The sequence below is a fragment of the Epinephelus lanceolatus genome, chromosome 2 (assembly GCF_041903045.1).
Source record: "Epinephelus lanceolatus isolate andai-2023 chromosome 2, ASM4190304v1, whole genome shotgun sequence".
Taxonomy (NCBI): Eukaryota; Metazoa; Chordata; class Actinopteri; order Perciformes; family Serranidae; genus Epinephelus; species Epinephelus lanceolatus.
This window is the reverse complement of record NC_135735.1, coordinates 45072400-45086437: the sequence shown is the minus strand read 5'-3', so window position 1 is coordinate 45086437 and position 14038 is coordinate 45072400.

Below are 14038 nucleotides of genomic sequence, written 5' to 3'. Positions count from 1 at the left end.
TTAAAGTTGACTGAATATTATTTGTGATAAATACCAAAGGATTAATCAGTTCTGTGTTAGCTGCAATACCAGTAGTGGAAATCACACTTCAGCAAATAAGGACCAGGTATATAAATCATGAGTACAAAGACGAGTTTGATAGAAACGTAATAACCATCGTCATGGTACCTATTATCTCATAAATAGATAATATAATATATACCATATTTTTTCCTCTTACCTGTAGTGCTGTTCATTAGTCTAGATTATTTTGGCATGAGTTGCAGATTGTTGGAGATATCAGCTGTAGAGATGTCTGCCTTCTCTTCAATATAATGGAAGATGACACTCTGCTAGTGGAGCTTAATTTAAAGCGCCAGATAAAAAAATGAAGAACTCAACAGCAATGTCACGTTCCAGAAATCATGACCCGGTTACTCAAGATAATCCACAGACCTTGTTGTGAGCAGTTTCATGTAGGAAGTATTTTCTTTTTACTGAGCTACACCCACTAACTGTATCACCACGTGGAAGGAAGTGTACATCTACTCATGGACGAGAGGCTTGCGCTCATGACAGCTTGAGATGTAAACATTAATGCCGTCCTCCTCTGCTGAGCTGTATCATAGTTAGCTCAGTGGTGCTAGGTGAGCTAGCAGTTAAATGCATGTCTCTTTCTGCATGGTGATACAATTGACAGGTGCAGTTGGGTAGAAAGGAAATAGTTCCTACACAAAAACTGCTCACAACAAGGTCTGTGGATTATCTTGAGTAACCAGGTCATGATTTCTGCAAAGAGACATTGCTGTTGAGCTCTTCAAATGTGTTTTTTGGTGCTTTGAGCCCCACAAGTAGAGTGCCATCTAGTTTTTATTATATTGGAAAGGAGGCAGACATCTCTACGGCTGATATCTCCAACGTTTTGCAACGCACACCAAAACAATCTAGACTAATACATAGCATTTTAGCTAAGAGTAAAAATATTTGTATGTATTTTTGTCTGAACAAAAACTATGAACTGTCCCTTTAACCTGGAACTGTGCTTGCCTCCCTGTAAGCATTCACTGTAGAATTATAACACTGAACTGATGGTGGCTCCTTTGTCATGATAGTTACAATCATTAGTTTGGCCATTATGGTTCAGTGTTTTAGGCTATTTTAAGCCAGGCTTTTCACAATTATCCCTGCTTTATCTGAATCTGAGCCATCTTCATGAAACACCCCTTTGATCTTTGACAACTGCCACACAAGAACCAGCTCTACAATCAAACACTGGAGACGGTCAATAGCCACACAGAAACTCGACCAGCAGCCACACTGAGGTTCTTGTTAACCACCAGCATAGATCTCGACTTGTTTGTCTCCAGTGGTTAGTTTCTTCTCTGTATGTTGACGCTGCCACTGGTGTTGTTTGCTCTAGCTGAGCAGAGTTAGAACCAGGCCAGACCTCCCTCAGGGCCTCGCCACCGTCCCATGTAAACAAGATGCTACAGTGTATATTAGCAGACACTTTGATGTCTCCAGCTGACTTAGTTTCTCTTCTCTTACTCTTAAATATTTTATTGACTTACGCTAATTCACAACAGCCGAGTGAGAAATTGACTATATCAAGGGCTATGACTGCTGTTTTTCAAAAACTCAAAAGGATCAGTTTATCTTGTGGTGTATGGTAAACACAAACATGGCAGCAGCACACACTGTATGAAAATCTTGTATGATTTCCAGTTGATCACTTTGAGTTGGTGAAGGGCCAGTGATTGTTCAGGGGCCTCCAGAAACCCTGAAGTACCCTTAGACTGTGAGAAACATGTCTGTGTTGAAATGCTCAGGGACTCTTGATGTACATGTTGGTCTGTCTGTCAGGCTGTTTTAAATGTGTGTCTGCCTCCCTCTTGTGGCTACTCTAATTAAGTGCAGGTCCACTTGCTGAGCCACTGATTCCCCCACAGGAGCCTCATGCTCTCCCCTCACACACAGAAAGAAAAGGATTCGAGAGAAAAATTAATGTTTTTAACACACCATTAACTAAACATTGCTTTGACAAACTTAGCAGAAATAGACTGAAATTTCACGAAGACATTGTTTTGCAGAACTGATGCATTTAATTGCATTGGATTGAGGCCGTTTTGCACAAGATGAGTTGTGTTGGTTGATTTTATTTAACAGGCTTGTTTCTGTCATCAGTTAATTCCCTCTCTATAAGAATTTCCCCTGCATAAAGTGTGTGCTTCCAAGTTGAGCACAAAATCTGAAAAAGAGATTACAAATCATGTGAGTAATGTGAATATGCTCCAAGAATCCACCAAGTTTAAATGCCTTCTTTGAATCTTTGTCAGTTAGCTAAGATTCAAAATTCAGAAACTACATCAATGTTTCATGGCTTGGCAGAACAGTTTTGGAAATCCTGAGCAGGAGAGAGTTTGGCAGTAAAGACACATATAAAGTTTTTATTTAGAGCTTTTCTTTTTGTGTATTAATTATGCTGCTATTAGGTGGCTATGCCAAACACACACAAATACATCCCTGAAGTGTGAAATGTGACTGTGTGAAAATACATAGCTTTACATTTGGAAGCATCTAAAAAGGTGTAGTACATCAAAACTGACAATAATGTCTCTCTGAAGTAGGGAAGTTATGTGTCATGTGTTGCCTTTTGGTTTCTGAGGTCCCTTGTTCTGAATGAGTATGGATACAAACTTGTTTCACAGCAGATATTTCAACTTGTCAGCAAGAAAAGCAATGTGTAACTAATGACACTGATGATGGTTTCCGTTCCATTAAATGTCACAGTTAGCTATGCCAATGTATGGAGGGTTGATGCATTCACTTGAGAAACTTTTTTTTTTGTTTTGGACTGAAACTGGCACACCTAAATCAAAATAAAGTAGATTATGAGGTTATCAGCAACACGTGTGCTTTTCCTGTTGAAGTAAGTCAAAGTGTCTGCAATATAAAAGGCCTTTTATATTGCATGTGTACTGATTTCAATATTTTTGTGTACTACAGAGTCTTTAAAGTTTTGAATTCTTAAGAAAAATAAAAGTATAATATGAACAACATTAAGTGAAACACTGATTATATGAAAAAGGCGGATTTACAGCAGCTTTAAATGGAACAGATATTCAAGCTTCACAGCTGTGTCCTTTGAGTACAATATGATCTGAAATAATAAAAAATATTTGTCAATGAGAATTTTTTTGTAGATTGATGAATGAATAAATGAATGAATTAATTATTATTGTTATTGTTATTGTTATTATTATTTATTTCATTCAGTTTTATTTTATTATTTTCATGTCTGGGTATTTGTCTGACCCATCCTTCAAATGTATATGAATGTAAACCCAGTAATATCTAATAGAATAATACAGTGACCTCATATAAATATGAACAGCCTACTTTTTATGTCCCAGGAGATTGCCAACAATTGAAATTAAATAAACATATATACATACATATACACACAACGATAAACATAATAATTTAACAAAACCCAACTGAAACAAACCAACCAAAAAAAAAAAAAAAAATCAACATTAAGACCCTGTATGTGATTCAGATCATATATCAATAGCCTGTATTCCATGAGGGTTTTACCTATCATAAGTAATTTCTTTTCTCAATGTACCATGTAACCATGTCCTAGCATGGTTTTCAATTAAAGTTCCATCCTCAGTTATGATCAAATCGAAATCTGGAACATGGACTTTTTTTGCGACAATGCTTGTCACAAGTCATGATATAAAGGACAGCAGGGAATTATATATCTTTTTAAAAAAAAAAAAAAAAAAATCTATTTTCCACCATGTTCAGTTGACAGTATTCACAGATTCCACCCTCATCCACACCTTTGTATTGCTTTCAATCTGTGAACAGAGTCTCAAAGTAGAATTTCAAATTATAGTCCATAAATCTTTCACATTTATGATCTTTCTTAAATCACAGTAACCTGCTAGATTCCCCCTGATTACATTAGCCCCGATCTGGTATTTGAACTAATCCACATTTGTTTTTTGAGGTAATTTTGCTAAAATTCACATTCATGTAATAAATCAAATATTTCACATGCCCATTCACCTCTAATAGAAAAATCCCAATAAAATATTTTCCAGCTGGCCAATTGCTTGGAAAACCTAGCAGCCTTTCCCACAAGCCCACCATGCTGGCCTTCCATCTGATCTCACAGGAGTCTGAAACAGGCACATGTTTATGAACTCCCGAAAACAATCAGTTTGTAAAACCTTTCATAACCCCATCTATCTTATACATTATCCAAGACAAGTACATGTTTGATAAAGTTTTTAATATGTAGAGTACCCCATATCGCTCAGCTACTCTCAGAACTGAAAGTAGCTGAGTGATATGGGATACTCTGTAAACTACAGCTGTTAAACACCAATATTTTTCTGATATTTGCATTCTACAAACATGTTTTACACTGTTAGAAGTTGGATGGAGGAAACCGATTTACATCTTTGTTATATATAATGTCAAGATCTGTTTAGGAGCATCTGGTGTTGGAAAGGTGAGACAATAATATAAAACAAATGTTCTGACATTCAGGTGCATTCAGATTAAGTGATTACATACACATTATGTTGATTCAATACATGTGGAGGGACATAAAAAGTGTTGCACTGACCCTGTCTTTGTTATACATACTCAACAGCCACCCACTGCAAGAAAAGACATGCAAACACATACTGAATGACATTGTGTCTGGGGTGCCAATGGCGCCAAACGTTTTGCTTTTCCAGTAATGTTTACCCAAAAGCCACTCTGGAATTGCATCTGGAAGTTGGTCTGTGGCAAACCCAGAACTTCTCAAAAATCCTTGGCAAAGTGCTCCATTCTCATGTCATGCTTGATAAAAGGTTAAATAAAACCACTCTTATTACCATCTCCCCCCAGACGAAGCAGCAGGATCTAGTATTTGCCTGTCATTAATTTTGTTGTCCTTGCTTAAGCAAACAAATACCTTATTAAATTGTATTTAGGGATTTGTTATTTGTTCAAGACACAATTGTGTTCTTCAGTGGGTGTCACGCTCGCAGACATTACCAAAGTATCTGTATCTTCCCCTACAATTTAGACTGAGGGGGACATATTTGGAGTAAATCTTAGAGCTGTATGGTACAATAGAGCATGTGTGGATTAGGCCTATTTAATAATGCGAGCACAAAGGCACTCTGTTCTTTTAAGTCTTTATGGGATTTCATAATGTGTATATGTGTGTGTGTCACACATGAGAGGCCGTTTCCTGTCGATACTACTCCACACATCCCCGGTTCCTTTTCCATTGTAATTCCTTTAATTAAAGTGATTTTATTCACAGGCACACAGCTGGCACCGGCTACTTTCCATTAGCCATCTGAGTGGACGCCTCGTTCAGTGGGAGGACCCGCACTGGGGCTGCTTCCTATGGAGCACACAATACTATTTTCATCTCCCAGCTGAGTTTGTTGTGTGTTTTGAATTTATTAATCATTGATTTTAATGTGCTGCCTCTTGACAGTGGCAGCTACCCACGCATTAATTAATTCCTGCTTCCCAGCCTTACAAAATGGCATTTAAAAACAATGAGAGGTCGGCTGGTGTTTCCTCTGACCTATAAATGGAAGGCGTCAAAAAGCAAAATGTCAAAATTTGCTTTTATTTGTTCTTCCCTTGGCAGATTTTATTGCCTCCTTTTATTTGATAGAGCAAGATAGAAATGAGGTTATTTTAGGTCTATTGAAATGATGTGTAAATACAGTTGTGTCACCTTTAATATTCCGCTCGTCTTTTTGGGGAGGTTGTGAAATGCAATAATGTCTCTTTTGTCGGGCATGTTTCCCTCAGTGCACCTGCTTTGCATACGGCATCTGCCAGGAGCACTCTCAAAGGAACTGTGGGTCTTAAGTTGAGGATAAAGGTGCATTGCCATCAACAATAGGTAGTCTGTGTTTATCCTTTGAGGTCTTAAACAACTATGTGTACAAAGATTTGCCTTCCGTGAATTGGTGAAAATAGAAAAAGGGAGATTAGATCTTAAATTAAGCATATGGTGCTGGAATTTGAATGGAGTTGGGATTTGAATGTATTTATGGAAGTATATTCTTTTTTTATTTATTGAGCAGACCTGAATTGTTCATCCATTTAAATGAGTGACTGGTCTGTGTGTTTGAAGAGATAAAAGCTCGCTCCTAATCCTTATTGACACTCCGGGATGCGTAAAGACAGCTATTGCTAAGTCCCTGCAGTGCCCTGCCCCATGGAAAGGGCCTCATCCCTATTCACACTGGGTTGTTTAAAGCTAAAGATTTCCTGACAGATTGCTCTCAACAGATTGATTAGCACATGTTGTGAGACAGACAACTACCCAAACTGGGTTTGTGTACGTTTTGTGCGTCTGCACATGTGTGTCTGTGGGTGCACGGTGGCGCTGCTGTGTGTGTATGCAGCCCCAGAGTAAAGGGGGGAAGTCGTGGAGTGCTTATCGCACGCTTCAAAAAGCATTCCTGCTATAATTAAAAAAGCAAACAACCACAGTCGTAACCTGATGGCATTTAGTAGGAGCCCCGTGGAGCTTCGGCACAAAACTGCAAACAGTGCTGACAGCTGCAAAAGATAATACACTCGCTCCTCTCAGCTCACCTCTATCATACTCCAAACGCCTGTTATGTAGGAAGAGAAGAGGTAAATAGATACTGTATGCATGCACACACTCACAAAAAAGTGCTTATGCTTCACAAACCTACAGTACAGTGTGCCTGATCTGTTTGGATTGCAACACAAAAGACCGTCTGATACACCCAGATTTGTGAGGTCATGAACCGTTTTTAGGAACAGCTGTAAAATAATCGGCCATATTGGTTTGATACGGAATCTGTGACTTCAGGAGTGTTCACACATCCACACTGTATCCTCTGCTCTGCATGTGTGAGTGCTGAGTTGCTGTTCTTCAGTACAGATGTGAAGCCTCTGGCTCAGCGTCGCTACAAAGTAAAAATAATCATTCCCATGCAAATGCACTGTTTGACATGTTCAATTAGACCCTTGTGAGGCAAACGATCGGCGCTTTGAAGAGAGACAGTTCCCACTGTTAGTGCACCTATGAAGCCCTAAAGCTGCTTGGCCTTTCCCCCCCTCCTCTCTCTCTCTCTCTCTCTCTCCCTCTCTCTCTCTCGCTGCCCTCCCCATTCCAGCCTCCCCTTCCTGTGCCTGGCCTCTAAAGGGAGAGAAAGAGAGAGATCCATCGATCAGTGGCGATCGTTGAGCGCCCGCCCCGCCTCCTGCCTCCTGCCTCGCATTGTTTTTATCTCATCTCTCAACCCTGTTGCCATGGCACTGAAGATGGCACTTCAACCCTTGTGCTTAATGATCTCTTGGATGATAGCCTACTTGTCAGGCATTCATGCCCTGTTCTGTTGAAATGTAAGACAGAGAGGAATGAGCCGCTGCTGCTGCTACTGGAGGGGAGGGGTGCTTATTTGAACATTTTATTCTAAGCTTAACTGGTAGTGAACATGGCGTTATGGGTTATTTACCAAATGAGCTGTCTTAAACAGCTGTTTTGTTTCCTCTTCCTGGCCGGCTGAACCGTGTTCTCAGAGATGGACATTCAGAAAGACAGAGAAGCCAATTTGCATTCATTTAGTGTCTCCTTTTGTTTTGCAGCATTACTTTAAAAGCCATCCCTCTTTTCTGGCAGTTCAGTGCTGGGTGAGGGATTACCGCTCATATAAATAGCTGCCATTGATTTGACTAAGAGAATGCTTTGTGTCATTATGAAGGCAGAAAATCCTAATTTGGAAATTGGAACACAAAAAAAAGAGCTGAGCGTTCAATTCATATCCATAATCCACCACATTGCATGAAATCAGGGGTGTTGCGTTACAATGCTTGATTTTCGTCATCGCTGTGATGGAGACAAAGGTAGCGCCTGAAGCCATCATGGTGGTGCTTCTCAGTAAGGGAATGTGTCATTTTATTATGTGGTATCTGGCAACCTCCCTCTGTGCTTTGCCGTGTGGAAGGCCTGTGCAGGGAGAGCTCAGGGGTTGTGATCATGGAAGACCGGGGTTCAAGACGCTTGTGAATTCATTATGAATTTGTGACAAGAAAGTCAATAATTAACAGCAACTACGTTCAAATGTGAATGCAGTTGTGCCTAATCACATATAACTTGAGGGAGATGATGTGTGCAACAATGATTTAAATATAGATTCAGGCATCTCACTCAGTCAAACACATTAGTGACTGCTTATTGATTGAGATTCCTGGAAAAGAAGAGATATGCCGGCTCACCATCGCTGGATGGAGATGGAGCTGTTCGATCACAGCTGACCTATTATTCATGTGTGGCAGGCTACAGCAGTTGCTTTTGTCTTGGTGCAGTTCCCCTCTGCGTTTTTAGGGATTCACACTCATTAGCACACTGAAATGATCATTTTCTTGATCATCAAAATATGTCCATTGCATGCTCCCATACTCCTTTATCACCAAATTAGCTCTCGTTCTTGAGCCGGTTCATTTAAGACTCTTGGACTCTTGGTGCTGTCCAGTGAATCAGGCTGCGATTCCACCAGTTTTGAATAGAACCGGTGTAACCAAGGATGTGTCATCAATGGAGGGTGTTGCACAATGCACGACAGAAGTAAACAGTAGTAGCAAGATGGCAGATCACATTGACTACACGTGAGCCATTATTAGTCACAAATATTTGTTTTTATTAAATTTTTTTTTAGAAAAATCACGGACCAACTCTTGATGATAAGAAGACATAGAAGACTATTACATGCAAGACTCCATCCTTTCTTTCCAATCTGATGAATATGACACACCCACTGATGGCATCACAGTTTGCACTTCAGGTCAAACCTACTATTCCAGAGTTCCAGCTGCGAACCAAGTTTTCCAGTTCAGTTTATTTTTGGACAAAATGTTCCAAATGGTTCAGAATTAGGTGCTCGAATGTGGTGTGTCCTGCACTGTTTCCCCTTGTCGCACCTTGTTGGCTTTTTTTTTTTTTTTTTTGGCTGATTCAGCATGTTGAATAGGTGTCAGCGCAGCGTAGCCCATCAGTGAATGAAATCACCCTGATTGGCAGTTCAGCTTGGTGCACAAGAAGAGAAACAGAAGTGAGCAGAGTTAGAGTTAGTTAGTGAGACCAAAACCAACTTATTACATAAGGTAAGATTATTTTTCTTTAGCCACTGAGCTCTTCAGCAGAAACATTTCCTGATGGTTTGTGTTGTTGTTCACTGTCACACGACACATAGCCTATGCTATTTTCCTGTTTCCCTTTTTGAATGAGGATTATAGATTACCGCCATCTGCTGGTGCGGAGCGTTATGTCCTCTCACGCAGGAGCAGAACGTATGTGCTGGTTGACCAACTGTAGCCGCTGCAGTGTGGCCAAGACACGGTGACATGATGCAATGCTAGCTCTCTGAAGTGGGTTTGGTGTGTCTGGGCCTTAAAGTAGCTGTGCGAAACTTTCCGTTTTCGTTGATTATAGCGCCCCTTTTGGTCGAAGCGGTATGACACCCACAGCCTGGTGTCGTAAAATTCCGACTGCAGCCTTCGGCTTCATTTGTAAAATCTCGACTGCAACCGGCAATTACTGCATGCATTTTGGAGAGCGAGAGAAAAATTATGTTCTGGTGTAGCCCTGAATTTCTTATAAACTGAGGACAACTGCCTGCTGTATATTTGTGTTCATGGTCACAGAAAATTTTGTGGCATTTGTTGTAACGTTACTAGACAAAAGCGGTTCACATCAGCTAACGTTACATTTAGCTTGCTTATAACTTCCATGTCGTCATATATTGAAGTGAAACAACGTCTAACAAGTTGCAGTATATTCTCTAAATAAAAACAAAAATTACATACCTGTCGATTAGGAAAAGGGCCAACTCAGGATCAGTTTTAAAACCTTTCAAATCTCTCAGCTCTCTCCACTTGGTGAATGCCCAACTGAGGTTTACACGCGTTTGGGCTCGAGCCCTGTCACTGTCCCGTTTAGCCTTCTTCTGTTCTTTTTCTTTTAGATGGTGCTCCTTCGTTATCCGCCATGACACTGAAAGTACAACCAAGTCCTTATAGATACATCTGGTAAAACTGTTATGTGTTCAGCAATGCCCATTGCGTACCGCTTACTCGAAGAACACTCTCTGTAAACACGGCTCTTCTTCTTCTCTCAATTTATTGGCCGATCGCAAACAACTTCCAGGTGCATACCACCAACTGTACAAGAGTGTGCAATGTGTCCGAAATCATTCACTTCTCCCCTACTACATGTCATTTAGCCTGTTTCTTAAATCCTACTCATAAACACGGCTCCTTCTTCTTCTATGGTTTAATGGCTGCGGGCCGCTGTGGGCGTGCAGACTTACTTCCGCCTCCGGGTGCCGTATTCTAGTTTGCTGACTTTTGCTGTGTCCAACCCGAGTCAGGCTACGCTAAATAGCCATATAGAGAAAGGCTTTTTTGTCGCTGTTGGGTTCAAATAAATATGTGGATCTTCAAGGGGGTGTGATACGAACTAGGGACAGTTTTATTAATGGTAAGAAGTTCCGCACAGCTGCTTTAATATTAAAGAATAAGTTAAAGAGAAGGCTTAAATTTAGTACATTTTGTATATCCTCAGCTAAAGGGTTAAAACACTTTGATCAACTGATGGAAGGACCTGATAACTTCTAGGTGTAAGTTTGGTGTGTCATCACTTTGAGAGTACGAACAGAAGTCAAATATAGCCCCCGTCTGAGTTTAGTTAAATGTGTTAGCTTGTGTTTTGTCTCCTGAACACAGACAGGCAGCATTATAAAGCGACTTAATCCTCTCCTCCCTTACAGAACAGAACACAATGAAAAACACACTCCTCTTTTTATCTGCTTTTATCTCCTTTCGTGCCGAAGAGCTTTAAAGAATCAGCGTCTTTATCTCTCCCCCTCTCCCCATAATGCAATAGGGCGAATGCTTCCTGTGTGTCATAAATAAGGTATTGAAAGGTCCAATTGAATTAAACTAAAAGATCTGGGAAGAAAATGGGAAGTACTCTCACTTTTTCCCTCTCATTTTTGACGGCGGGAATTGCTGTAAATTGACACTGAAATGGTCCGTCTCGCCTCAGCCGCCCTCCCTTTAAACCTCCCCACCCACCCCCCCTCGCTGGCTCCATGCGCCCCCTCAGCACAGTCGGATAACGTGCATATTAACGGGCTCTGGGCAAAGTGTGCTGAAATGGGACAGAAATGCAGTAAATGAGATATCTATTGTCTAGCAGATAGCATTTCCCCTCATCAGAGCGGCTTGCTTGATTTCCTCCCCTACTGACGCCTGATGGGTTTATGACGTAGCCACTTCAAATTAACTGACCTTGGCCTTGCTGTCTGCACACACACACACACACACACACATGCATGCACACTGTATCTGTGCAATCTAGCTGTTTGTCTCATGGTATAATTGTATGACAGAAAAGGATGGTTACACAATCTTAAAAGTGGCATTTATTCTGAGTGACAGGTGCCTAAAACTGCTACAGTCATGTTTTCATTTTTTAAATGAATCAAATGACTTTTTGTAACGTAAAGGGGGTCACTAATAGTTAAGAGCCCGCAGAGAATTTTACCCCACTCTTCAGTTCACTAGCCTTACATCGGCAGATTAAATCGCAAATGTGAGTCACCTCTTAGTTCAATTTAGACGGGAAGCTTATTATCAGCAGCTGTAGACCAAATTTCTTCTGGACGCAATCGGTTAGACCTACAACCAGTCAGAGCCACTAAATATGTGATGTAGGACTGAGCAACGGACAGATGTTAACAGGCTGCAGAGATGAGCTTTGATGGTGTAGCATAAATATGTGTTGCCATTTTGCTATGAGAATTTGAAAAAAAAAAAATAGCCTACATCAACAAAAAGTTCTACACAATGACTGTATGAGAGACAACGCGTCTCTGCATCCTTTCACTGTATAAAAATGAAGCCAAAATACCCTGGTTACAGTTGGTGGCGTCATGTTGTGGTGCCGCCATTTGCGTAATAGCGATCTGCGCAGTATCGAGTTTCCTCCCACACACTTGTCCAACCAATTGCGAGCAGTGCCATTCACAGCTAGCACACTGACTGGTACACATAGCTGTCAGTCATGACGTCACCCCCATCCCCCACCCCCTTTTTCATAGCATCAAATAACTAGTTATAACTAGTTATAACTTGAGTATTTAAAAACATGATGAGAACTACCTAAGATGCCAGAAACCATCTTTAGGAAAAATCTATTTGAGGATATTTGAAGCTTTTGGTTTGGCCCATTTCCCACCTGCTAACATGGAGTAGGCAGGGTCTACGACTACAGCCAGCCACCAGGGGGTGATCGAGATGTTTTGGCTTCATTTATGGGGAGCTGTCATGGTTCCACCTCAGCTGCAACCATTATGGTTGTTTTCGAAAATGTCTCAACAGCGCTCCTCTTTATACTCAATGTCGTTTCCCTGGCATAAGCTGTAAAAATAATAAAAGTAGCTACTGTCAGGTCACCCATTGCTTTGTGGACACCCTCCCTGAGGCTTCGAGTTTGGCATTTCGTCCGTCATCATCTTGATTTTTTAGAGCCAGAAGTGACCTTATTTGGGCAAGAGGCTGGCACTGTGGAGGAGCGAGTGATGGATCTGACTGAGAAGCCGAGGAAGCTATCGGCAGACAGCCGGTCACTCATTATTTGTGCCAGGCTGTAAAAATGTTCATTTGTGCTGTAAATTCGGGCATTTTAACATGGGGGTCTGTGGGAACTGACTGGCTTCTGGAGCCAGCCTCAAGTGGCCATTCAAAGAGCTGCAGTTTTGGGCACTTTCATGTTGGCTTCATTTTTCTGCCCCAAAAATTGCTGCTTGGTCTCTGGCGTGACTAACAGTTCATTCGCTTCAACTCTGTGGAGCATTTTAGCATCTTTCAACTCATTATTTTGGTTTTATGGTCTGCAGTTTTACTGTTTTGGTTCTCTCTTACAGTTTTAATGAGTGCCATTTTCAGGCACAGCAGACAGCGGTTTTCATTGAAAAAGGTCAACTATTGTACCTGCCCAGCACCAAACAGCAGACAGGCAAAATTAGAGTTGGTGGAGACCAAAACAGAGCTAAAAAGAGAGTGGCACGACTCCAAATGAATGCTAATGTTGCTATGTGTGTGCAGCAAGATGCAATGCCCAAATGTCTTTAAGCCTAATGTAAAGAAAAGAAGACATACTGTACTTCAGGGAATCCTGTGTATCAAGGGATTCTTGCGGGATTCGCATGGGATGGGGGTCAATTTCACTCTTAATCTCATGACTGGGAGAGGACTCGTAATAACAATACGTCTGTTTTTATATATAAATATGCAGTTCTAATATGGGACAGGATTTTATTTTGTGGGAGCAGAGTGGGACAGGAGTAAAATGCACTCTTGTACCACCTTCTAGTGTGAATTGACTCATGCAAAGCTAGAGGCTGTCAAAGAAACTGCCGCAGGACCATTTTCATGCTAATTTCACATGTGTCCTGGAGTCTGGTCTGTGCCAAAACTGCTGTTACATGTTTATCAGTTTAACACATGCTATAAATATGAGACTAAGAGCAGGAGCGACTTCAGTTTTCCCAGCTGAGGAGAAGACAAGAAAGTGCAGAGCGCTGGTGAATTTCCCACTGACACCTGTGAAATGTAGGTTAGATGTTTCGTGGAACTTGCATCAGTGTTTAGTGATTGTCATTTCTGCTTCAGCACGGCATTATGGGGATTCTCTTCCTTCGAGTGGCAACTGTCGCAATATTTTGGTGCGTCTGAAAAAAGAGAGATGCCTTGAATACACATGCTATTAATAATTAACTCTGTGCTTTATTCCCCTTTGAAAGTTATTATGCAAAATTAATATTTCATACGGGTACAGGCTGTACATGACAACTGTTCTAAGACAAAGGATAGTAAAGGCACAAAGTTTGACAAGTCTGTCTGGGCTTGCTCATTGGCCTTCATCTTATATTTAGCATTCAAGAGACGCCATGAGATGAATCTCTATTTTCGTTCACTTTCCTAT